Source organism: Melospiza georgiana, chromosome 12 (genome assembly GCF_028018845.1).
Source record: "Melospiza georgiana isolate bMelGeo1 chromosome 12, bMelGeo1.pri, whole genome shotgun sequence".
In the NCBI taxonomy this organism is placed as follows: domain Eukaryota; kingdom Metazoa; phylum Chordata; class Aves; order Passeriformes; family Passerellidae; genus Melospiza; species Melospiza georgiana.
In genome coordinates, this window is record NC_080441.1 from 10233618 (window position 1) to 10259580 (window position 25963).

Genomic DNA, 25963 nt, shown 5'->3' on the forward strand with positions numbered 1-25963 from the left:
ACAAGGAAGAAGGAAAGCTGTTGGGGCTGTATCTCACCTTCTGGTGTATAGCTCTTCCCCTACTACAGTTTATCTTGGTCTCTGTGATTCACAAAGTGCTCACTACAACACCAGCAACTCCATACTTCAAATATCAAACTGCTTTACGTTAAGCTTCACAATTAACAGGTAAAATCCAGGCACTAGGAGGGGTGGGGGTTTGTTACTGCAAAACCATTTGGAGACACAGAAGATGTCTGAGATGCTTGCCCCACCACACGGACAGTTGGTATTTATTTCCACAGTCAGTGTATCTGACTCGTTAATTACCAGGAAAGCATCAGCACAATCAAGATGGGTATCTACAATCTTTGAATATTGGGAAAACAATCAATAAAAGACTATCACTAAGATAGTTAGCTACTACACAGCCTAAAGAGGTAGCATATATTTAATCCAAATAAAGGGGAAGGTGGGCAGCTCTTGGCATTGATTTCAGTATAAGAACACGTAAAGCCGAGATCTGCTAAGGTAAACGTGTTGCCACTCAGCACAGTAAGAGCATACAGTTAATACTACAGAGGCAGGTTCCTCACTATGTACCACAATCATATCCACAGCGGCTCTGAGCACACACCAAGCTTAAACCGTCAGTCACGAGCTGCAGCCGTAAGGTGTTTTAGAGAAAAAACAGCTGGAAGCAGCAGAGCAGCGTAAAGCCTGCATGTACACACGCCTTGACTAAAGGAGATTACCAGATCCCACAACCGGTGGCAGAAGAATACACCAAGCACACGTTTAGCAGATTAAGCCTGCGGAGCGGTGAGACATCAGGCTGCTCCATCCTCCAGCTGGGAGCAGCGCGGTCCCGCTGCCCCGGCGGAGCCACCTCACCCTACGCGCACCGAGATGCGGCTTTTCATGCGAGCGGCCCCGCAACGCCAGCGCGGAGCCGGAGCCCGGCCCCCGGCAGCGCCCCGCCTTTCGCCGCACCCCGCGGAGAGCCGCGCACCGCGCCGCGCCCCGCTCCGCCTCGGGCACGGGGAGCCGCTGCCGCCCCGGGCGATGGCACCGCGCTCAGAGCGCCGCTCCGCGCCCACACACCGCGCCCGGCAACCGCGGGAGAAGGAGCCCTGCTGTAGGCGTGCGGGGCGCCGGGCTCAGCCCCGAGCGCGGCATCGCTGCCGGGAGCCCGCTCCCGCAGCCGCGCGGTGCCCGCACGAACCGCCCCGGAGCCCGGCAGCCGCCCGCCGGCACCGCGTCCGCACAGCGCACACGGAGCCGCACGTACACACCCAGTGCCATCCAAAAACCCCTCCGGGAGCGCCCGGCGGCTCCCGCTCCGGCGGGGCAAGGCATCCCCGGCGGCGCCCGGCGCTACCCTCGCCGCCCCGGCTCGGACGCCGCTGCCCCCCGCGAAACGCGAAGTTCGGGCGCCCGCGGCGCCGCTCCCGCCTCCCCGGCAAACTTACCGAGCGCGGCCACCGGCTGAACTTTCAGCAGCGCCCCGGCTCAGCCCCGCCGACGGCTTCGCCCATCGCCTCTAGGTGCGGTGCCCGCGCCCCGCTCCCCGGCGGCTGCGGCGCGGGCCAATATAAATCCACATCGCCGCTGCCGGCGGCTCCCCCGCAGCCCGCCCTGGCCCCTCCGCCCCGCCGGGGGGACGCGCCGGCTGCTGCTGCTGCCGCGGCTCGCCCCGCAGCTGCCCGCACCAGGCGCTGGGAGCCGAGGCGTGAAGGGACGCGGGGCCGGCGCGGCGCAGCCCCGCCGCTGCTGCCGCCGCCGCTGCTCTCCGGCGGGTGTAGTGTCAGCGGCGCCGCTCGCTCTCAGGGTGGGATTTTTCTTTTTTTTCTCTCTTTTTTTTTCCCCTTTTCGGCTCCTCCGCTGTTAATGAGCATGCCCGGGAGAGCTGCGCAGGCGCCTTGCCCGCCGCCGCGCCTCGAGCCGCCTCGCGCCGACCTCGGCGGGCTCGGGCTGAGGGGGCGCGAGCGGCGCCGGGGCTGCCCCGCGGCGGGCGGGCGGGAGGGAGTGAGGGGGCGCGGGCCGGGGGAGGGACCGGGCGGCGGCGGCGGCGGCGGCTGAGGCGGCCCCGCCCGTGGCCGTGCGGGATTCGGGCAGAGTTCGGCAAGTCTGCGGGCAGGTGAGGCGGCTGCCCTCGCCTCGGGGAGGGATGCTGCCCCGGCTCCCCGCTCGTCCCGGGCCTCTACCTTGGGATGTAGCGCAGAACACCTAAATAATTTACCTTGCTCGGGAAATCAGACCGATAGTGGAATCAAGGCGTGGGAGAGGGACGCTGATTTAAACAAGGTGCTTCAGCAGCCTTCCTTTCGCTATGAGAGTTTATTAAAGTGGGGATCTCCGGTGGCCACCTCAATTAACAGTCCCCGGTCTTACCAGAGGGGAACTTCAGCTGGTGATGATCTCTATAATTTCATCATTTCTACACGGTTTATACCCAAGAAGGCATACAAGGTGTAAAGGTTATTACCACCTGCTCTTTTCATAACAGCTAATTCTGCAGCAGCACTTATTCGTAAAAATTTTATTGTGCTGAAGAAATGCAAGGAACTGGAAAAGGTGTGCCTGTGAGGCTGGACCTGGCTCATCAGTCTGCCTCCATCCTGGTCTATGTTCATATGGATACTGCATACACATATCTGTCAATTCCTAAAAATCACTGAGGTTATTTACATAATTTAGCTTGTGCATTCAGTCCCAGGAAAACATTGTGAAAAAAGCGTGCAATTCACTATTGCTGTTACTTCTTTGTAAGTTCTGTAAGTCTTTCGTAAGTTTCTGCATGGACCACCCAAAGTGGAGTCCTTTTGTTTACTCTGTGCTGTGCCCCAGAACGTACTTCATTCAGTTAATTTATGGTGTTTATATAAGTATTTGGAGAAATTAACATCTTCAAGGTACCTATGTAATATCTTGGAATGCATAAATAAAAAATAATAAATTAGGTAAAATCATCTGTTATTCAATACATTACTTTCATAGGAAGCCCAGAACAGCCAGAAGTAACCAAATCTATTTCTCATTAATCTTGAAGCTATTCAACAATATTCATCGTTACCTATTTCTAGAAGTTAATTATTTTAAGCCAAAACAGTCCTCTCAAATTTCTGTGATTTAGTCCTGGTAGGTGTAGTAAAGATCAGCAGTATAGATCAGTCTGAGTTCTTCTGAGCCTAAAGTAAAATGTAAATTTCCTTCCCAGTGGACATGTTTGTTTTGGTTTCTTCTCTCTCTGGACAGACTTTAACTTTTGTCATTCATTAACACAAAAATTAGATAACATGGATATAACTCAAAACCAAAGAAAGAAAAAGGTCTTGAATGAAGTCACCATGTTAGTCACAGAAACATAAACCAAGACAGCTGACCCATCTGGATTCCAGGTTTTAAGATAGTACCAAAGTCAAGTAAATATTGTCTGTGGGCAGACAAGGAACACAAATTAATAATAATTCTTCTTCTTGGAATCCTATAGAATTGCCTGTTGTAGTCATTAACGTACAGTAGTCAGAAAAAGATGGTAGCCTCATCAAGGGAAGGCATAAAAAGATAAACACTGGAGGTGGATGTTCAGTTCTACCTCTGTCTCTTCAGCCTCTGCTGAGGAAAATGAAATAACATGGCTCAACTCAGCAGTGGAAAATTGTTCCCAGGTATCAAGTCGAGTGTCTGATATGTATATATATATATATGTGATAATTTCAGATACCCATGGATGTTCCCTAATGAGTTAGGGAAACTCAAAAGATCTGCTTGGAAAACCATGCAGATACTATGTATTATTCCATGAAAAAGATGCAGAAGAAAGTGTGAAATTTTGGGTGTTACATGCAAGTTCCAACAGAAATAGGAGCAGATCCCAGTGGGCATCCTGTGGGATAATAAGAGTGGGACAATAAGAGTTCAGGGGAAATGCTCCAGTGGAAGGAACAGATACAGATAGAGAGCTTTCCAAGGATCAGGATGAATATTTTTATACCTGGAAACAAGAGTCCTTAAGCACATCAAACCTAAATGCGTTTAGAAAAAAGAATTCTGACCCTCAGATTTCACAGCCAAGCCTGCTAAACTAGTTTAAAAGAAAACAACAAGTAAATATTTCTAGAAATACTAGTGCTAACTGGAATTTTCCTGCACAGGTAGGTTCATATAGCATTACAGCTCTCTGCAGTGGAGATTTTCTCTGTAAGTAGCAGGGGGTGGTATCTCGAGTGCACAGGTGCAGCGCTCATCATTGCAGCACTGATGCTGAGGACTGGCTTGACACCTTTGGCTCACTCAAGTTCAGATGAGCCTCCTGAGTGAGTCATTGTCTCTACCTGCTGAGATATGCTGAAGCACTGGTTTTAAATTTTCCTCCTGGGGGAATAAAGATCATTGACTGCATTGCAACAATCTGGGTTGAGACCTGAGACACAGCTGCTGGTCTCGCAGCTGAAGAGGAACTTTTCAACCCACCTGGGGTAGGATTATCACCATTCACCAAAGTTCTGTCAGTCTGTGCTGAAAGTTCCTCGTTGTGCCTCTGTTGTTTCAATCAGATGAATTCCTCAAAAACTTCTCTGAAATTGTGTGGAATTTTTCCAGTTTATACTAGACTGCTTTCCTGATGACTGTGAGACATAAGACACGTCCCTAAATAGTTGAAGTGGTTGTTTGATTTGCCATTTGTAGAAATAACTCCTTACAGTTAGCAGGCTTCAAAACACCGAGGCAAGAGGTCAGCCAGATCCCAATGCTAACACACAAAATACAAGGTTCAACTCCATAGAATCATGGAACAGCTTTTGTTGGAAGTGACCTTTAAAGGCCATTTCATTCCAACCCTCTGCCATGTGCAGGGTCACCTGGCACTAGACCAGGTTGTTGAGAGCTCCATCCAGTCTGACCTTGAACACTCCAGGGATGGGGCATTCACAGCCCCCTGGGCAAGCTGTGCCAGTGCCTCACCACCCTCACAGCAAAGAAGGTCCTCTTAATACCTCATCAGGTACCTGCCTTTAGGCAGCTTGAAGCCATTCCCCCTGTCCTGTCACTCCATGTCCTTGTAAGAAGTTTCTATCACAGCTCTCTTACTGCCCTGTAAGGTACTGGAAAGACTTCATTTCTTTCTGTCTTTTCAACAGAAAAAACCTATTTCAGAAAGGTGATGGAATATTTACAGTGAGTCCCTTAATACTGCTAGTAAACTACTCAAATATAAAGGGCATTGAGATCCCAGCTGTCTGACAGAAAGTGACAGAAGGGACTGAGTAGCACTAATAACAGTGCCCTGCCCCTTTTGGAACAGGGAGAAAAATTACAAGGACATTAGAGACATTGTCAACCTCTAAAAGGACACTGTTGAGGGAGAGCCTGTGGTGTACATCAGCATGGGATCCCAACCATACCACACAAGGTTGCATTTTTTTTAAAAACCCAGGTTTATACTTGATAAAACTAATGAGACTGATCCTTCATGCAGAGTTTGCACAGTGGGTTTGGAAAATGTCAATTTTTTTAAATGATACCTTACATCAGTCTGACAGAAGTGCATGAGGCGTGGATGTAAAATATGATGAAAACAGAAGTCTAACTGTCCCCAATGCAAATTCTCTGTAATGATGCACTAACTGAAGGGTAAAAGAGAATCAGGATCATTTTTTAACGCTTATCAGCATACCATGCCATTATATGTTTTTCTAGTTATGTGTGTACTGAAAATTGATACATTGCACTAAAGTGAGGTACAGACACGCAGTCTTGCACTTAGTCTGGGAACATTCAAATTTTTAAAGATGAGAAAAGTGAAAGTGAGCTGTGAAACACCAATCAGAAGTTTTTAATTTCTGGACCAGAAGAAGGGGCCAGAAAGTAGGGACAGTTGCTATTCTGTTTCATTCTTAGATGGAAGACCTGACTTTTGTGAAGCTAGGTTAAATACACCAAGGTGTAGAAAACTGACTATGAAATTGCTCTCCCATAGTATTACCAGTTCTTGAACAGGTTTTGTCCCAGAATTTCTGCAAGATACTGTACTTCATATAATAGAACTAAAAGAGAAGTAACTGCAATTTCTGATGGGATATTTCTTTCCAGAAACTGTAGTCCCAGAACCAAGTGGATAGAGAGAAGTTAATTTTTAAAAAAAAAAAGAAATGAAAACTGATGTATTTTCATAGTCAAGTTGGTGGAAAAAATGTACCAGAAATAGATTTGTTTACAGAACAGCTTCTACCGTGCAAAAGACTGAAGGAAGCAGCACTGCCTTGTAGGATGTTTACAGGCTATGAAAGAGGAATCCAAACATGACACTGACTCTCTCTCAAGGCTCTCCATCTCTACATGACACCGGTCTCCTTTGTTCCCTTTTTAAATTTTCAAAGAAAAGACTAGGTTTTACAGTGTCATGTCTCACATTCAGAAAGAACTCCTGTAAATAACTGCAAACATTCTCACAAAATTCACCTCTAAGCTATCTTGTTGCAAGATGCCTACTGAAAAAATCTGGCAGTAGTTGGGCTGTTCATGTGCTGCGGCTGCTCATGAATTGACCAAAAATGCAAGCGAGTTTCCTGATAAATTCTCATGTACTTGGATATATCGATTATTCTAAACTTACAGTAGCAAAAATTATGCATAATTCTGACAAATATGGCTCCTTCGTGAGCTTGCTGTGGGGAGCAGAGGAAGCGCTGCGGTGTGGATGCCTGGGGAGGCGCGTTCCGGGCTGATTTTCCCGTCCCACGAACACAAGGTGGTGCTGATGCTCCTGGCACCGGGGCTGATTCGCCACTTCCCAGGAAGCCTGGCTTGGGTGGTGGCCGCCGGTGTGTACCTGCGGTACCAGCTACTTCATTTGCCTTCAGTTAATTATAAGAAATATTAATGTTTAAAATTACACTCTTGGGTTTTCTTTTTTTGATAAACTGGGAGAAAAAAAATCAATTTCCAACTGACACAGAGAACTTTTTTCTTCATTATTTTGGTTTGAACTACAGAACCCTCCAAACAGACCAGTTGGATCTCCCAGCTTCCCTCCAAGACCCAAATAAAAATGAATTCTAGGTCATGAATAAAAAGGCAAAAATATATAAGAGCATCCATATATTTTCAGATCTTAAGAAAAAAATGAGAAAACCCATAAATTCACATGAAAGCAACATGCAAAATGTATAAATAAGTGTACGGCCAGGTAATTGAAAGGAGCTGGAGTTATGAAAAGATTAGTTTAAATGCTTTGCTGCCTTTTGAAGGAACCTCTTTGGTACTGCAGAAAGCTGTACCTAAACAAGAAGATTTGAGAAACCTTTTACTAAGAAAGATGACTATTAAAAAACATTGTTGAAAAAGATTCAATTGAAATGTGTACTCTGGAATATGAATGCATGTTAAAAGAGGTTTGAGTTTATCCACTTGCCCATTGGGGTGGAACTAAGGTAAAGCACTTCTGAAGAGAGATTAAGCTTCCATAAAGCAGGGATCGTTTCTTTCCCAAATGAAATAATAAACTTCTCATTGCATTGAAAGCTGACACTGGAGAAGATAAGGAACATAAAAAACAAAGGCATGTTTAATAGAGTATTTTGGATACATTGTTTCATCAGTCTCATGGTTACCTTCCAGTTTATTATATAAATAGGAAATCCTAATCAGGATCTGTTTTCAGATATATTTTATAAAGACATAAAGTCCCTTCTTCCATATTTCTCTTTTAGGTTCATCTGATAAATACATATTATCATGTTAGGGAGAACTCACAGTTCAGTGCAATATTTTTTGAGGCAAGTGAACATACTTTAGGAAAGATAATCTACTCAGTCTTTTCCTGTTCCCTTATATTACATAATAATCCCCTGTGTTCCTGCTGCTTTTCTTCTTTCTTGTATTTCTGCTGATCTCTGTTGCTTATGTATTTACTTTTCCCTTAGGAGAGTATACAAAAACAAGACCTAAATATCTTAATCTCTTCAGCTTAATTAGACATGAAAGTAACTCTGGCCTCATTAAGAAATGTCCTGAAGCAACAGGTAGAATGGAATAAGATGAGTTTGAAATCTGATCCTGAGTTCAGCTTGTCAGACAGTCCTAGTTATTAAAGAAGCCTGGGAAATAGCTACTGTAGAGAAAAACTAAATGCTTAGTATAAGTCTCAGTGGAAGAGATGACTAATTAGAGATAATTATACACAGATTTCTTGCATTAAAAGTGCTTTAAAACATAAACATTCAAATTTTACTTAGACTCCCAAGTGCTTCCTAGCAGGCAAGCTTGCAAAAAATGTCTTTTAAATTATGTCAAATGCTTTTAAACCAAATGGTTTTTAAGAGGCATCACACTGATAATTGTGATGCCTTAAATTTTCTTGTTCATCTTCACTTTTGTAAGAAATTGCAATAAAATTTATGGCCTAGGCTAGTATCCTAATTGTCCCTTAACAAAGGTGACTGAGAGTCATGCTGGACTAATTTTCTACTGTTCTCTAGCAACTTCAAATATTGTACCCAAAATTCACTTGATAGGAAGACATTGAATTGTCTTCAGAACTGAGGCTGAAACTGTCAGAAAATCAATAAGTAACATAAAAAAGGATGTTGTGCTAAAAAATACATTATCTATGAGATAAAACCAACCAAACAAAATCAGAAAAGAAATTGAACCCAAATGAAACAAACCAAATGACCCAAAGCTTAGGATACAATCCATTAGCAAATTTCTGGAATACTTATTGAAAATTACAAAGGTTGGTGTAGAAGACTGTCAGGTATCTTCATCCCTTAGCATCACTTACACTGGAGCAAATAGAGAATTTCAAATTTTTACAAGGGAACTCTTTTGTTTTCAGCTTTGTATTTGTTAGCAAAATCTCTCAAATTGCTCCCACAAAAACTGCACATTGAAACTGATGGATATGGGGTTGTTTTTTGGGTAGTAAATCAAGACGTATTTCACACAAACTCTTCTGAGGCTTGCATCATTATCATGCAGGTGTTCAGGAAAATCTATATATACTTCTTTATTCAAGATTCATTGAGAAGGTTTTTAATCTTTTAAAATATTGTCAATTCATATGGTTCCTTTTGGAAAAACAGGAATACACAGCAATCAACCATTTAATCCATCCACATAGATACCTGTCAGATTCCTTATCTTCTGTTGATGTCAGAAGAACATATAATGCCTTTATTAACAGCCTGAAGTGTGGGCAAGGGTGCAAATTTGGGAATAATATCAAGTGGAGAGGGGTGGTCCCTGCACAGCCCAGGGCTCACAGGACCCTCAGGAAGTTCACTCAGGGCCAGACCAAGTTGTGCAGGTGAGTGCAGAGGAGTCAGGAGCCTGCGCAGTGCACAGGTGAGGCAGGACAGCAGGAGCACCTGGGAATCCTGAGGAACAAACTGAACAAGAATAAGCAAAATATCCCTGAAAGACAGCAGGCCAGGCTGCATGCAGCAGGTGGGGAAGCCATGCTGTGCCGCTCTGCAGGATGTCTGAGTCCACACCTGACAGATGGTTTAGAGCTCCCCTAGTACGAGGCAGACAGCAACTGTCTGGAGTGAGTTCAGCAGGATGGGACAGGAAAAAAGGCAACAGGCACACATGAGAAATTACAGCTAGATATTATGAGAAATGTTTTCACCATGGAAATACTAGAACATGTTGCCTGGAGGGGTCTTATCTTTGGGAATATTCAAACTTGAAAGGTCCAGGCTCCCAGTGGGAGTAAGATCAAAAATTTCTTGAGATCCCTTCCAGCTTATTTTTTAGTTCTGTGATTGATCACTTTTTTCATTACACCAAAAGAAAACAGGATAAAAATACTTTCATATAAAGCATTCACAATCACTCTATTTATAACAAACTATTCCTTTTAATTTATTCAACCCAATTGTTCCAATGAGATAATACTCCTGAATAGCCACAAAAAACACAAACATTTTTTCAGCACTTCAAGTGAGGTGTCATCATTGTCCTTCCAGCCCTTACTGTCTTCTAGTTATGGTCATTGCTATCAGCATATATTGAAAGATAATATTGATTCTGAGTGGGTAAAGAGTTAGATTATGCAGCTGGTCATAACAAATAGTGAGTGTTTAATCACTGTGAAAAGTTTTAAAAGGAGCCATTCTTCAAGTATAAAAATCTCAGGTTTTATAACTAGAATTGGTTCTTCACTACTAACCATGTCAACAGTTTGAAGTAATTATCACTATTTATCTTTTTTTCACTTGCTTACCATCAGAACATACTGTCAGTGGTGATGGGGATAGAGAGTCAAGGAAAGCAGAGTGTGGACACCCATGATCATACAAAATACACTGCAATGAAAATAAGCACTGCAGGTGGCTATAAAAATGTCAGGAAAAGGGAATGAATTTGCAAGATTTGTCTTGCCAGTAAAAAGTGAAATAAGTAGAATATTGTGGTCACATTTGTTCTATAACTGGATTTTTTTTAAGCAGAAAAGAATCTTTTTAGAAACAGTCTTAAGTCAAAATGGAATTGGACAGGAATTATTTATCAGACAGACAGTAATAATCTGTAACTGGAGGCTGTCTGAGTCTTACAGTGCTATAGCAAGCACACAGACAATTATAGAAATATTCTGATAATTATTAATGGAATTTGAGCATGCCAGTTGCAGAAGGCTGGATCCCTCATTCTGTAGCACATTTTTAACTAAAAGTTATGGGATGAAAATGTTAGTATTCAAGGCTGCTTGCTCGTCCCTGCTAATTTACATTTATATTCTTAATGTCTAGCTTGAGCCTAGGGAAATTTAAAACTCTATTTCATTAATACTAACTTTAACAGAAATCCCAATATGCAGAGATGTTCCTAGATTGCAGGGCTAGTTAGATGAGAAGGCAGAAGCTGGGTGGTTATGATAGTTAAATATGTATTGTCAGTTTTGACTTTTGAAATCCTTATAGACATCAACCTACTGTTCTAAAGATATGAAGTAACAGAACAATTAATTAAAATATCTTTAAAACAAGCATTTTGAGTTTACAGATATGTTTGAAACTGCTCCAGCACAACGACATTGTGTTTGATTTTTCAGAAGTTCCTGTGAAGAGTTAGATAATTTGATCTCTCCTCTCTTCACCTTCTGAATGGATGGCAAATTACAAATACATGTGCAGCCATTTTAAGAGTCCAGCCTGGGTCGTGTTCTGGCAGGCTTTTGTGAAGTGCAGCAGTTTTCCAATGCTAATGCAGCATTAATGGGCACCCATTTACTGGCTTTCATCAGCTCTGAGCAGAAGGTTCTGATGCCACTTCTTTAAAAATAAACCATTTAGAGATCTGGGTGGAGAAATCTTGATGACCTGCAGAGATCTTTGCATAGATGTATATATTTGTGTATATATGTGTGTGTATACACAAATATATAGATATAGATGTACACACGCTCCTGCTTGGGCAACTGTGGGCTCAGGGGGAACGAGACTTGATAATTTTGTTACACAGTAATTTAATGCCTTAGGTCTGCCTGCAATTTCTTCTAGGTGCATTACTCCACACCTGAAGTTCTGAGCTGCCTCAACCCTTTGGAAGCTCTGTAATCCATATTCATAAAAAAAAAAAAAAAAAAAAAAAAAAAAAAAAAAAGCAAAAAATAAGAAAAAAAAGGGCATATTTTCTTTAAGTGACCACAAAATTCTGTTCATATCCATCTTGCACAGGTAAAACTGCATCAGTATGAGACAGTAGAGAATCAGATGGAGAATAAATAAATTAAAAGTGATTATGAAATATGCATGGGGCATTTATGAAAAACCATATTTTCTGCAAGGTAATCTCTTATGGAATTTATAGTACAGTACATCACCAAAGAGAGAAACTGGAGAAAAGGTTAATAGCTGGACTAATTAGAAATCCAGATATATATAATTCAGCCTCCTAAACAGCATCACACCCTTGCACTTTAAATAAGAACCTATATAGGAAATACTCTTTTGGAACCTATTGGTCTTTTCTGTAATATTTATTACCAAACTAGCATTCAATTAATTATTTATAAGTTAATGACACCCATCTCATTTGTTTGATATCTAATTTTTATCAGTAGTACTTTGTAGACAAGCAAGTACTTCAGGAAAGCAGAATGCACTGTAAATCTGCAATAGCCTTTGGGAAAATGTATTGAGTATGTAAACCTGACTCAATAACACATGGGGATATAGGACAGTAAGTTAAACTTACAGTTTTGCTATACTTGAAAGAAATTTTAATGTTTCTTTTATTCATCCTAAGTGCAAAATCTTTAATTTGAACTTTCACTGTGCAGCAATGGATCAGAAACACAATCATTCTCATGGGAATGAGAACAAAAGCACCAGAGAATTCCTTCATGCTTCTTTCACCTAAGGCTTCTTTAAGTTGTTTGTGTATTGGATGGAAAGAGGAGAATCAGTTTCAAACAATCTAACGTAATATTTGGTATAAAAACCAATGACTGGATGAAAAGTCTGTTTATAAATGAGTGAATTATGTGCAGTTCAGTTGTTTGCAAACTGGTCAGCCCACATATATGTTTTGATTTATATATATATACACACAGACATAATAGGGAGCCTTAACTTGATATGGAAATATTATTACATATCCTGTGGCCTACTGATGGGATGTACACATAGTATAGCAGCTCCCAGAGCTTTGAATTTTTAGAATTTGGAAAAATAGGTCCTTAAGCCTATATAGTATTTAAAAGAAACTAGTATCTGGCTGTGGAAATGCATAGGAAAGGTTTCTGGTGTGAAAATAAATGAGATATGTCAATCTTAGTAGAAAAATGTAGAAATACTACGTATGAGTCATGAGTAGAAATAATAATGAAATATAGGCAGAGTTGAAAGATAAATGGAAAAGTGCAGTAATACTTCTTAAAGCTGTGCTTTGCCATGCAACATAGCTAAATAGTATCTATCTCACCAAATTTTTACAGCTGAAGATAATATTTTGCAGATTTAAATGCATTATTTATTTTCCCCCTTTCAAAGATCTTGCATTACTATAAACGCCACAATTCTCAGTTGTTTGATAATTTTACATATTTGTCACAAAAAGGTAATTTTTTTTTTTCAGAGAGCTCATCAGAGGTAATTATTCTTTTGCTGGATAACCTATCAAATGCAGAAAGAGCTTCTGTTCCATAAAACTCTCAGTGGTCATGGAGAGCAAAGAATTACAGACATTTATTTTTTCTCAAAACTAATAAAAGTGACAACTAGCCAAGTCTCTCAGTAACTGCAACTCAATGTGATGGCTCTTGGATTCACTGCTGACATTCTTCCTGAATCCCATTCCCTCATCCTTGCTGGAGATAAAAAGCAGGAGGAGCAGAACTGATGGAACGCAAACTGCAAGGGTCAAAGGAGTTACTGCAGCCAGTGGTGCTGGAATCAATCTTGGCTGAGGGGAAATGGGAAGAAGTCTGACCTTCCTTACAGCTCCTGCTTCCTCACTGGCTGATGATGTGGGAGTAATGCAAAAAATAAGTAAAGACTCTTATGGCACTGTTTCAGAGTCACTGACTTAGGAATCAAGCACTAAGTTAGATCTACACAAATTATTAGGTCCTGCTCCCAGTTTGGCAGCTGGACCATATTCCAGACCTTGGTTTTTCTTCTGTTTGAACAGCACTGACACAAAGAACATTAGTCTCTATTAATGAAAAGTATGTCATGGGAATGTGAAAAATCCCCATTGTTATTGTGTGGAAGAACAGAAGAGAAAAATGTAATAACTTTACATAACTTTTGATATTTAGCTGCATGAAGACAGGTACATAATGCTTACTGCACAAATTCTTTTGCACTAATATACTATTCTTTTTAAAAGAAACTGTTAGTAATCTATGTTCAAGAAATTTAAATTTTTACTTTCAGATGTGACCCAAAAAACCCTTTTGAAAGCCCACCAAACAAAACCAAACTTCTGCTCCAGTTGATAATCTCACACAGGCCTCCTATAAACACAAGCATTAAATCTTTATCTCATTACCTCTTTCCTTGTTAGAGGCTAAATGATACTTCTTTCCATTGTAAGAGGAATGAAGAGTATGCATTTTCTGAGCTGCTGAAGCTTGTTATTGAAATTAAGCTTTATGACACTGCTGTTTTCCATACTTGGACCCAGTCTATTGGATTTGTTTGGCTGCATCCAGAAATAAGAAGGGCAAATGTCAATGCATTTTGAAAAGTAAAAGCAAGGAACAGGTTGTTAAATGGGCTGAGTTAAGCAATCTCCTAGAAAGGACAGCTACTAATAAAAGTAGTATTGCTTGTCCTAATGTGCTCCTGTGTCTGTGACAGCACAGTCCACACTCAACAATGTCATTTCCTTTTACATTTGATACCTTTGCATCTTTATGGTTTTCAGTAAGATTGATTCCTTAAAAAGGCTGGATGGCAAGGAACATCTCAACCCCTTCACTCACCCTTACATAAAAGAATGTATATTTCAGTGTTTATGAAGTGGTGAGAAAGTACTGCTTCTATTTTCCAAAGAATTCTTGTCAATTTTCCTTTCCACATATTATAAACCATATTGATGTGAATGCCTTCTGAAGTTACTCAGTCAAAAAAGTAATTCATTTCAGTAGAATGATTTCTGAGGCACATCACTGCCCTGTAGACTTTCATCATATTCCTTTTTTCACTTGAAAAATGAGTACATTTCTAAACTGTAATTTTAAATATTGAATAAGGCTACTGATATCAATAAGTTTGATTATTCAAGACATGAGCTTACAAAGTGTTGAACACTATTATTATCAAGTACAAAGCAAGAGTGTGCAGCCTTTTCAATGTAGCTGCACCACTTTGGAGGATTGAACCCTAAAGAAAGAGAATTACAAGAAATTAATGTAGAGAGACAGAAGCCAAGATCTGGCCCATTAGATTATTTAGATATCTTAATTTAGAAATATATACCTAATTTATATTAGAAATTCATTCAAGCAATGATCAATAATTTTTATCATTTTAGCCATGTATCACATCTATTTCATAGTATTCATATTCCCTTGGATCAAGGTGTTGGCAGCTCTGGATATTTAACACTTCATTAACACACAGCATTAGCGTGTAATAACAGGTTACACTGACAACAATATGCACTTTGCAATTTGACAACATTCATTTAGAATTAGTAACAGAGGCTGAGCTAGGAAGCGATTCTGTTATAAATGGGATGGCAGAGAAAACCAGATTTTTTTGTACTTTACTAATAACAATGTACAGATGTCAGGGAGCTTCTGTGTTACATTCATATTTTCACACACTGCTATGGAAGTAGAAGACAAAGGAAATTAGACATATGACAACCGTAGTTGCCTCTGCAGTTTGTCTGTATTTTACTGTGGTAATTCTAGGGGAAAAGTTTAGCTCTGTATCCCGTCAGTTTTCCAGTCAAGTTTCTTTCTTAGAAGTCAGATGAAATTCTGATAAAAATGGGCACATATTTATCTTTCTGCTGTATAGGTATCATCTTGGAGCATTACTGTTTTAACTAAAAAATGTCTTTTTTTTTGAGCAGTTTGATAAATAGCAAATGCACTTGTTTTGAATTAGGATTCCTGTTCTGTAAATGGTTTTCAGCATACTTAATATGTGCTTTGATTCTTACAGCTCTGTATCTGCTCCTTTATTTCAGTAGAGTTTTCTTTAAGGAGTACACACTGTGGATGTTTTGCCCAGGGTGTTCTGATTCATCTGATTCTACTGTGCTTTCCTATTCAGTTGTCACAAAATTTATTTTCTTTTCATCAAGAGCTTTCTCTTTCCATGAGGTATAATTTTATTTACTTTTCCCTTTTCTTTTGCCCCTTCTGGTTCTTTTTGATACCTCAGTTAAAGGAAGCAGCACTTTATTTAATGCTGTTGTCAACCATGGCTGAATATATTACTACAGTGTAAATTATTCTGCTTTCATGAAACACTAGAGGAATTGTAATCATACAAATTCTGTAAAGTCAATGGAATAACTTGATTGAATGACAGAAAACAATATCCTCTCATTTCACTAATCTAGAACCTACAAATTTGATGGCAACATATCCACAGGTGCTGAGCCTTGTTTGCAGATGAGTAGATAAAGGCCAGTAGAGAGCAGGTAAATCTCAGAAATCCTCATCTTCTATTGTTTGCTTGGGCTGGTTTATGCTTTAGGGGAGTTCCTTCAATTTGTGTATCTGGAAAAGTAAGACAATGAAAAATGGTTCCTTAAGTAACACTGGGGCATTTTATATCTTGCCACTGTGATTCCAGATTACCCTACTTTACTGTAATTTTTTTAAAATGTTGCCTGTTTATCAGGGTCAAAATTAAGTTAAGATCAACATAAAATCTCATAATCTAGTCAAAGATGTCAAGTAAGAAAATGACATAATTTATCGATTTTATAATACCAATGTTTTGAATTATATCACAAATTTTATCTTCCCTTAAGGGACACTGTATAGAAGGAAATACTTTGTATTTAAAAATTTTAAGATAGCATCTGGATGTGACTGTTACTAAGGCTTTTACTTTGGAAGGAGATTGCAGAACTGCAAATGAAGGTCTATGTTTTGAGAAGAGATTATACCAACATCTTTAAATCATGGATTTTCATTCTCTGAGTTTCTGTATTCTGTCTAGAATTCTGGCCTTTGTCTTGCTCTTCAGCTATGAATTAACTGTAAAAGAATTCATCAAAAATTGCAACTGATACAAGCCCTAAAATAAAATTCAGTTCAGTTTCTTCAGTTTTTTTTTGGTCTGACTGGGAGAAACACAGCAGGAAAATTATTTTTGTCACTGAAATAGGTACAGGAAGCAGTATCACTGAGTAAGCAAACATCAAATTTGTAATGACCTGGATACGCTCCTAGGTTGATAAACTGTGCATAATAAATTGTACAGCTCACCAAAACAGCGGTGGCTTTTTAAGTGAAATTCTTGCATGTATCAAAGTTTTCCTTTAGCTTTTGAACAAAGGTTTGCCTTGCATTCTTCAGTCCTCTTGAAAAATAATGCTGATCTGCAGTATCCTCAGAACAGATGTGTTTAACCTGTGTCTCACTCGTGCTGTGAGTAGTTCTACTGCCACCAAAGAGCTTCAGTAGCTCTGTCAAGTGCTCTGCTAGTCTGAGTCATATTTACTCCATATTTTCAAAGGGTTGCTCTGATATGACAGACAAAAGAAAAAGCAAAATAAGCAAGGAGAGGTTTATAATGGCAGCTATCTGTTGGAAAGTATGGGCTGTTTTATTCTTTAATGTTCTACAGACATTAATCTGCTTATTCCAGGATTTCCCACTATTCTCTGAGAGCCATTGAAAGAAGATGTCTTTACAATACAAGTTATTAAAATCTATTTCCATGAGGCTCTCAATAGTGTGTGTGTTTAGGTATTTAGTCTACATCAGAATAGGAAATCAGTGTGAAAAAAAAGGAGTCTCCTCCTTCCTAAGGGTGAACGTTGTTTCTCATCTTTGATCGTGAGAACATGTTCCAGTTTATGGTTGGGAGACAGGCTCATTTTCTTCTAGTACTGATAGCAGCTATCCATCTCTGCTCTGGGAGCCACACATCCGCACCTTCAGACAGAATGTTCTGTCAATTGGTTAAGGCAGCTGTGATGGAAATTTTTATCCAGAGGACATTTCAAATACAGAACAGCAGCCCCATGCTGACATCAGACATAAGTGCAGCTGAAGCCATGCAGCTGGCAGGAGCAGTGTGCCTCCCCTCTACCTCCAGTAACAACATCCTGTCCATAAAAGCTGCTTCTCAGGGGTGAAATGGACTGCCTTTACATTCTTTTCTACTCTGTGGTAGACAAATAACTGACTATTAAATTAAATAGTTTAGATTGTACCATGTAAAGAAAATGATTAAGTCTTGGTGCTGGTCTTCAGCTGTAGTCAAATAAACACAATTTTCACTGCACATGCCCCATCTGGCCACAGCCAATTGTATCACAGCAATGCTTGGTGATGAATATATCCACATCACTAATACCATAGTAACTACTATTAAGAGAAGGTTTCATTAGCAGCTCTGAGAAGGAGGCAAAGATATAGAAGGGGACAGAAAGAAACTTTATCCAGTTTTCAAAATAATGACACTTGAAGGTCAGGGCATGGTAGCACTGAGAAAACTCCAATGCCATGTCTGCTCCTCAAGCCAGCAGATCTTTTGGTGCTGAGAATATAGACTTCTCTCACAGCACTAAAAATTTAGATTACTATATCATCTGAGATATGCTTCAATCTATAAATATAAATAAGTCCTTTAGCTTGATATAGCCGCAATGAATATTGAGAAGTGAATATCTTTCCATTACTATACTCAGTTTATTCCTTTTTGTTATCTAAGAATTCTGATCTGTATGCCTTTGCTCTTACTGAGTGGATGTAATCCAGTATTCACAGCATATTGATAAGTCTAATTTTAAAATCTATTTGTTACATCTACTTCTCTCCCCCCCGCCCCCAAATTTGTCATCCTCATGGAAAATATAACACTGCAACCCTGAGTTAAAAGATGAACATATTGAATAGTTGTTTTGCAGCAATATATTTGCACAGCACTATCTGTGGCTGGCCTCTGAGTCACCCCAAGTTAAGGCCCCATTTTTGCTGTGTAATGAGCACAGTAGAAGAGTGTCTTGGGACTGAAGACAATCTCAACCAACCCTACAGGCATGAGATGTGCAACTAACTTGCTGCCATTTGATGCCTTGCTTTACATTTATTGTTTGAGAGAAGTGGATCTCCTTGGACAGAGATGAAAATCCCACGGGTGACATGATCAGGACACGAACAGTGGAATCTCCTTCAATCTCCTCCCCCTCCTCTCCCATCTCTCGTGTTCTTTCTCACCTCTCCCCTGTGCCAGCACCCCAGGTGCAGCACAAAAGCCTTCACAAGTCACTGCTGAGGAGGCAAGATGATGTTCTCACACAGGGAAGCCCCACCTGCAGCACAGAGCAGGCCATGCCCTCAGCCTCTCCCCAGCTGCTCTCACTCTGTCCGTCCATCCATCCATCCATCCATCCATCCATCCATCCATCCATCCATCCATCCATCCATCCATCCATCCATCCATCCATCCATCCATCCATCTGATGAAATTTCAGGGACTGCATTTCAGTGCACCATTCAATGGCTAATGTGCTTGCATTCACTTCAGCCATTGTGGAAAGTGCAGGATTTGGTCACAACTGTTCATAAGATTTCAACATTACAATACCAAAAATGTCAGCTGTACAGAAAAGCTTGTAAAGAGAAAATGAGTGACCTGACAAGTTTTCAAAGTACTTGAAAAACTATGATTCCACTAACACTTAATCTGTATATAATTTTTTTCCAGAAGCATTCAGATTTTGATGATATCAGAAGCTGATATCAAGATCATAAGGTGAAGTGCATCCAATACCAGGAAAATTGCTGCAAAAGGGACTGATCTAAAGAATATATCACAAAGAAAAAAAAAACTTTTTTTATAAATTGTTCAAATACAGAATGCTTTTTAAAAGAAACTTCTTTCGAGTCCAGCTCACTAAAAAAAATCTCAGATAGGATATGAAGACTTAACTCTTATTTATTTCTTTTTTATCCAGCTATACCTCAACACCATTTTATTTTATCCTTAGCTGACTGAAATCTTTGTGTATTTCTCTAAAGTCCATCTGTATACTAATAGTGTCACGTCTGTTTTCAGGCTTGCTGCTGATGGAGACTTTTTCTGGACATTCTGTACAGCATTTTCCATTTTAGTGGTAATGCTATTGACCTAAGAGTTTCCATCATGCACTAAAAAGTATTACAGGTATAGATCTCTATTTCTTTGCAAAGATCCATAATACTTTGTGCCAAAAAATTCTCAAAGTCATGAAAAAAATTACACAATCATGTTCCTATACCAAAACAAAGTCTTTCTAGAAGTGCAAAAGTAACATAAGTTATTAGGAATCATATTAAACTATTACTCAAGAATTAGTGCACAACTTTATATAGACTGTGAGTAGCTATTTTAAGAAGTAACTAGGGGATATTTTCAGATACTCAGCCTTCTAAGCTGGAGCTTTAAGTACTGATATCACATAAAGTTAATATTCTTGTACTAGAAAATCTCTTAATAATAGTTAGAAACAGGAAATAGGGAAGGAGAGTACACTCTTTCAATTTAATTCAAGTATTCAAAAAGAGAATTTCACATTAAATTTGGCAAGAGTTGTCTGGTATTAAACTAGTTGCAAAATTCTGAATGCAAATTTTTGTGCCTCTTGAGAATGAATACAGGATATACATATGCCTTATTTGAATCCAGTTGTAGTAGTAAAACTTATCAAAATTTGGAATTATATTAATATCAATTAAGTTTCAATGGATTCAGAACAAAAATGTGGATTTCTTTTTGAGTTCTGCCATAGAGATATTTAGGGTCAAAACCACAGCTGGAATAAGGACTTGTGCCTATTCTCAGCTCTAAGGATCCCACTAAGGTTTATGGGAAACACAACAGTGAATCACATTGGAATCAGCAGATGCCAGAGGTTCATTATTTCATTGTAATAAACCTACTAATCTTTCCACAGATCATACCTCAAAAATATGGAAAAATCAAGTAGAAACACAGATTTACCAACTTTTTACATTGGAAAATCCTGCATAGAGATCTATTTCAGCTCTGAGTGTGTCTGGCTTAACTTTGAATGACCTGGTTTTGGCCAAATGTGTCACAATTTTAATGTTATTTAAATGGGGGTGTTTTGTGTGTGAATATTAACAAAGCCCTTGCTGCTTTAGATAAGCAGATGACATTCCATTCCTCTTCGTTTCCCTCATTAAAGCAAAGAAGTCGAATATTAATGAGTGTGGAGAATTATGTTGTCATGCATGTTAGTCTAGAAAATATAAATTCATCTCATAAAAAAGTCAAGGGATCAAAGAAGGTTTTTACTGTTAATTGGAAACAAAGTGTCAACGGTGTCCTGATTTAAAGGGCACTCAAGGAGGATAAGGGAGGGGTGGGGCTTTTACTTTTCCAAAAAGGAAACATAATTAAGGTAAAAGAAGACTTATTAGTATTTTTTTACTAAAATCCTTTTTGTTGCCTGTGTCATTCAATGGGGCATTCCTGATGTTCAAAGTAATATTAAAAACAAAAAATATATTCTTGCAAACATTATTCAACATTAATAAAAGTAATATTAATATAGCCAAGAGCACTTTGCTTTTAAATCTACACATTTATTGCAGCTAGTATGTTTTCATTGTTCTCTTGGTAAGTAAGCTTAGAAAGAGCACATTTAGCTTGTGGCTAATTAATAGAAAATAACAGAAGATAACCTCCTTACTTTACATTCTTATGCTCAGCCCTAATTGCAGCAGCAAAAATTGAGCCAGTGCTTCCTTAGCAAGCCTGGAAATGCTGGGTTTCTTGCACACACACAGCAGAGCAATAGAGTGAGGGAACAGTTCTATGTTAATGTTTTTAATTAAATATGCAAACTTTAAACTCTAAGGGACAGACCTCTCACTTTTCTGATGAGACAACCTCTATAGCTTTACAAAACATAAGGTCATTACTCAGTCTCCTCAAACATTTCTTAGTTACAGAATTCTTCAGATACAGCTTTCAAAAGGCTCGCAATCTTTAATGCAGCAACACTAGATGTTAATTCTTATTTTCATATAAACAGAAATTTGATGAAAAAAGGTGAAAACCTATTGTTTACATTCACCCTAAAATGCAGTGCTAAAGTCAAGTGGATATTGACAAACCTACCTGAAACCTTCCTGGTCTTTTTATATGATCTCAAATGTAAAGCTTAAAATATTATAAAGTGATATTGTTTGGTCAATTAATTAAAATGCTCTAATATGTATTTATTTGCATGGCAAAATCAAAAAAAACCTATTCAGTATGCTCCTCCACATGCCTCAGCAGAAAAAGTCTAAGAACAAATTAATGCCATTTCTCAATTCTTGATTTTACTAGAATACCTGTTAATAACATCAGGATTTAATTAACCTGAAATAGAATAGAATAAAGATAGAAAAATAGCATAAAAGTATGATACTGCAAATCATTACTGCTTAGAACAGTCATGTGAACTTTTTTTCAGTAGTAATGGAATTTACATGATTACAAGTGCAGTGGGTGTCATTAAAATTTCAACATTTGCCACCTTTTGTCATTGTAATTCTGCATATATTCAGGGGCAGTGAAGTTGGAGGTCTTAAAGCATCTGCTGCTTCTATATAAGTTGCAAATTTTATTTCATTATAAAATAATTTGAATGTTCTGCTGATAGGATTATTCTGCTGCCTGAGCTTGCTGCTGTCACTTTTCTTTGAACACAGACCCTCTGGGGCAAAGTCACCCAACAGGCTATTCCATTACTATTGTTCAAAACCAGGACATTTGTTTTTAATTTTAAAGTTTCGACTCCATTCCATTAAGCTTGCAAAATGGCAAGTCAGTGAAAAAAAAATCCCTTCTTAAAGACATGAATGCATGGGGAATATTTTAGGATATATTTGAGTAATCACTCCTTCATCTCTAGGTAAGCTGTAGACAGGAGTTAATTGCTCAGCTCTCAGAAACAGGACTTTTTTTGTGCAGGCTTGGGTGGGGAATAGCCCTGTGCCTGTAAAGCAATTCAGCAAGAGTCATTAATTCCAGCATGACATGAAGCAAAATCTAATGCGGTTTGAGATTGATGGGAAATTAATCATTTTTTCTTGTCACCACTTGAGACACAGAATCTTCGAATCATTTAGGTTGGAAAAGGCCCTTAAGATCACCAAGCCCATAGGAAAACATGAAAGCCAAGCCCGAAGTGGAGAGCTTAGGGAACCCCTGCTGAGGAGCAGAAGCTTTTAGGCATCACTCCTGGATCAAGAACTGCAGGGTCACAGCCAGGGAGGCACAGCTGCTCAGACATCACCCTCACAGCTGGGCAGCCTGCCCTGTCCTGAGCAAAGAGACAGCAGCTCCAGCTTTCTGCATGGACTGCCATGAATTCTGCACTTACATCTCATGTGTTAGGGCTAGGTGTTAACCAAGGCTTCAGCACTAATGTCTAAGCACGGTAGGACAAGCAAATGCTCTCACTTCTTCAGGAGAGCCCTGATACCTCTTTCCAAGAGCAGCAGCCTAGCTACTGTCCTCTGATCAAAGGATTTTCCTAGTTTAGACTTCAAATTATGCTTTTTTATTCAGCTCCAAGGGAAAAATTAACAAGAAAAGATAGTTTTTAACTGAACAAGAATGTTATATTATCTTCTTCAAAGAATGTTATATTATCTTCTTCAGTCACTGCTTTCATATATTTGCTTAGATTTAAATATATAACTAATAAGATCAATGTAATTAGAAATGTAAAAGGTCTTTTTAGACCACCTCGTCCATCTTTGCCAGCACAGCATAATTTCATCTCTGTGTTGTCTGTTTTCTCTTGAAACCTTGATAATCTGTAAGTGATGTGGGGCATCTAAACTGAGTGCTTAGCAGAAATGTTACTTGCAGATGATAATCACAAGCCAAGGAGAGGCGACACTGCAGTACACACTAAAGTTATGGATTCTTTTTTTGTCCATCACAAAATGGCAATAGCTCTTGGTGTTAAGTGGTCAAGTACCACACAAGTTCACCTCCATTAATGGGATTTATATGTTTTGACTACAATACCCTGCATAGAATGGTGTCTACTATTTGAATTTTGCCGAGGACAACTAATTCATGATGGTGGCACTGAGAGCAGAATCATGCTGTCAGGGAATTGGTTCAAAGATGGAACCCAGAGCTTCCCAACCCAGGTAATTTGCTGTAGAAACACAATAGAGGAGATATGTCCATAAACACACACAGGAGGGCTATTTGTGGAGGTACTTATTAAGAACAGTGGGAGTTTCTCCAACCCAGTGTGCTACCTGCCTGTCATGTGTTCAAATCACTTGAAGTGAATATAGGAATATATAAAATATATATAGGAACAGTTTTTAGTGTAGAAATACACAAATCTGCTGCTGAACCACAAAAAAAAAAAAAAAAATAAATGTCTGTGATAGAGGTGAAGAAAACAGCCCTGGATATGCTGAGAGCTGCCCCTTAGACAGAAATGAGCCAGAACAAATAGCTATGACTTGCAAAAAATCAAAACTGCTTTCCAACAACTCTTGACTTAGCACAGCCTTCTTCAAGGGACTGAGGAAACCCTAAGTCTTTTTTATCCATTTAGTTTTAAATATTATTTGTGTGTGTATACTATATGCACACAAAAGTGCACTTCTATTTAAATGACTTATTATGAAGGAAACATTCTCTTTGGGACCAAATGTTAATAGACTGGGTTTTTTAAGTCTGAAAAAATGCCTTGGAGCTTTCCACACTTTTCAGTGCAGCAAAGTCTTAAGAACTTAATGAGAACAATTAAAACATCAATATTGTCAATAATTGTACTTCAGAGCATTTTCACAGAGACCTCAGACTACTGAGGTTGTCTGCAGTCTGAAAGAGTGACAAATTCTAGAGAGAGGAACAGCAGAAAATGCTATCTAGAAAAACCTGCTGGGACAACATAACCTTTGTTGAATATCTATTTTAAATTCAGACAATTCAACCACTAAAACCTCTACCTTAAAGAAATTAAAGGAAGGGGCACCTTTTCTAACATCCAAAATCCCCTTGCCAGAGCCAGCTGTCTCCAGGCTCTAGCCAGCTGTCAAAGGCTCTAGCTACAGATTTTCAGCTTTTATCTATCTTTTTGGAAACAAACAACTCCCCAGTTCTCTGTGGAGTACTCTAATTAATGAAAGCTCATGCATTTATTCTGCATAGTATATAAACCTACTCACAAAACAAAGCAGAACAAGGTTCATCACATCACTCTCAGTCTGAATTTTCCATCACTGGGAAGCAGGCAAGGTAAGATCAGTTGACAGATTGAGGGCATGGGACTGACAGTCGAGGAGGGGAATGGGGGCCCAAAGAGATTGTGCAGTTTCTGTCCTTGGAGGTTTTCAGGACCCCTCAATAAAAATCCCTGAGCTGCCTGGCTGAGCCCTGACCTTTCTCAGCAGGAAGGTGGACAGTGTGTGTGAGCTTCTGAGCTCTTTGAACGTGATCCTGCTACCATCCCTTCCCTTTCTGTCTCCATGTTCAAACTGGTTTTAAAACAGGAACTACCCATACTACAAAGAATAATTAAGATGAGTGATAAGCAGACTAGGTTATCAAGGTTTAATACAACTCAGATGTTGCCTGAATACCCTCTTGAACAGCTTTGATCACCCTCCTATTTCTAGGAGTCTCTTCACTTTATGATTATAAAGTCCGCCAAGATGAAACGCACTGCATGAATGCCATGTATATTCATTTTTCCTGTATTTTAACCCAGCTGATGGATCAACAAAGACACACTTTACTTTCATGACAGATACCTGCTAATTTTGTTCTGCCTCATGGAAACATGCAGCTAATCTGAATGCACTGCAGTGATTTCTCTTCTTGTTTTATCATGTCAGACACCTCTCTCCTATTAATTCAGGACATCAAAATCTGTGCCAGTATGCAAGGGATTCAGAAATACTCCATTACTTATTTTATGTGTAAATCCACAATTTGAGGGTAAATCAAACAACCAGAGCACAAAGAGACTGTGATTCAGAATTAGCATACAGAAATAATCAGGTTTGTAACCAGGATTATGACCAGAGATTTTAAAGATTTTCTTAAAAAAATGTAAGGATATGAAATTTCCTCCAATGAATCTTACACAAGTAATAATGCAATCTCATTAAGTTTATGCTATCATTTTCTTTTTAGTTTATGAAGAAGAAAACATTTGAGAATATTCATTTTCTTCTCTACCAGTCTTTATTTGATTTATTAGTATATTAGATTTATCAGCATCAGTTAGGGATGTTGGCATCAGTCTAACTTAGGGAACAATCTAAGGCATTACATAATGAATGCAACAA

The 25963-nt window shown here is 39.4% G+C and overlaps 1 protein-coding gene across 7 annotated transcripts in view; it reads right to left on the bottom strand.

The window, feature by feature from the left end:
- The window catches only part of TENM1 (teneurin transmembrane protein 1), a 769900-nt gene that overhangs the window by 305034 nt on the left and 438903 nt on the right, over positions 1-25963 (bottom strand). For 2 of the 7 annotated variants that reach the window (XM_058032972.1, XM_058032974.1), the window contains exon 1: positions 1452-1616. The exons of the other annotated variants lie outside the window; for them this stretch is intronic. The gene's annotated coding sequence lies outside the window, so the exon portion shown is untranslated. Of the gene's footprint in view, positions 1-1451; positions 1617-25963 lie in introns of those variants that run through there. 7 annotated transcript variants of the gene reach the window in all.